Source organism: Mandrillus leucophaeus, unplaced genomic scaffold (genome assembly GCF_000951045.1).
Source record: "Mandrillus leucophaeus isolate KB7577 unplaced genomic scaffold, Mleu.le_1.0 Scaffold46, whole genome shotgun sequence".
NCBI lineage: Eukaryota > Metazoa > Chordata > Mammalia > Primates > Cercopithecidae > Mandrillus > Mandrillus leucophaeus.
The window spans coordinates 1,897,019-1,898,633 of record NW_012104920.1 but is presented as its reverse complement, the minus strand read 5'-3'; positions in this window follow the sequence as shown (position 1 = coordinate 1,898,633).

Genomic DNA, 1,615 nt, shown 5'->3' with positions numbered 1-1,615 from the left:
AGGTTCAAGCAATTCTCCTGCCTCAGCCTCCTGAGTAGCTGGGATTACAGGTGCCAGCCACCATGCCCGGCTAATTTTTGTATTTTTAGTAAAGACGAGGTTTCACCATGTTGGCCAGGCTGGTCTTGAACTCCTCACCTCGTCCCCCCAACTCGGCCTCCCAAAGTGCTGGGATTACAGGCATGAGCCACCGCGCCAGGCCAGACCTGGTGAGTTATTAAAAGCACAGTTCCTGAGTTCCAACTCCCACCATTTCCAGGCATCTATAAAAAGGGGGCAATGCTTGAAAGGATGGTTGGTGAGATTTCAGTGAATTAAAGCTTGGAAAGGACCCAGCACCACTCCAGGCACAGGGCAGGCATCCTACAAATGTAGGTTCCCGTCCATTTCATTTCATCACATTTTCTGGCCATGGGTAGCCACTCCTTCATCTCTACGCCAGTCCAATTCTACTCCAAGTCACTGCGCCCCTCCTGTCTGGATTTGTGAGGGGCAGTCAGACCAGAAGGGGCCACAGGGTGATATCTGTCATCTCCCTGCTGCTATACCAACCTCTCAGCTACCTGAGTAGCTGAGTAGCTCCCTTTGTCTGCCTTCCCAGCCCCAACCTGAGACCTGGGCATCTGACTTGAAGGACACAGGCTCTTAGTGGACATGATAACAACGCCCACATCAGCCCTTAGGGCTGCAGCAGCCCTGCCTGGCCAGAGTCGCTACCTCCCCAGGGAATGTCAACCAGGACCAGAAGCCAAGGCAGGAGGGGACAGGAAGTCAGATAACAGGTTTTCTGCAGGGATGTAAATTACACATCTTGGAGAATCTAACATTTGCAAGGCGGAGTTTTGGGGGCCAAGAAAGCAAATGGTGCCTGTTTTCTTGGCCCAAGACAGAAATGCCTTTGTGAACACTGGGAGGAGTTGTGCGGTGGCTAAGCCCTGAGAAAGTCCCAAAGCCATAGGAGGGCCCAGACACTGAAGAGGCTGCGACTGGCTGCAGTGGATGCCACACAAACCTCTTCCTGTCCTTGCACAGGGTGGATCTTGTCCCTCCCAGTGTGCTCCTTTCTGTACCTCTTGTTGGCCATGCATTTCCTTGGCCCCTGTCCACGTCTCCATGCCATTTCCTCTGCAGAGCCTTCTCCTGCCTCTCTCCTACTGTCCAAACATTTTAAGTGCTGGGCAGCCTCTCTTCCTTAGGGTTCCTTCCCTCTATCCCATTCAAAGAGCTGTACCCAGCTTTGTCTACCTCCATCTCAAGCTTTCATCCTCTCTCTCTCTCCTCTGTTCATAGTCAGGAGTCCCTTGCAATGAGACCGATTCCGGTTTAAAATGCATTTGTGAGGGAGGGTGTCAGGGTCTCACCTGGAGGGAAGTCACACCTGCACAGGCCTACAGAGAGGTGAGACGGGGCCTCAGGCATCTCATCAACTGGGTACATAGAAAGAGCACCCTTATTTATTTATTTATTTACTTTTTTGAGATGGAGTCTCCTGTCACCCACGCTGGAGTGCAGTGGCGCAATCTCCATGCACTGCAACCTCCGCCTCCCGGGTTCAAGCGATTCTCCTGCCTGAGCCTCCCAAGTAGCTGGGATTACAGGCACATGCCGCCATGCC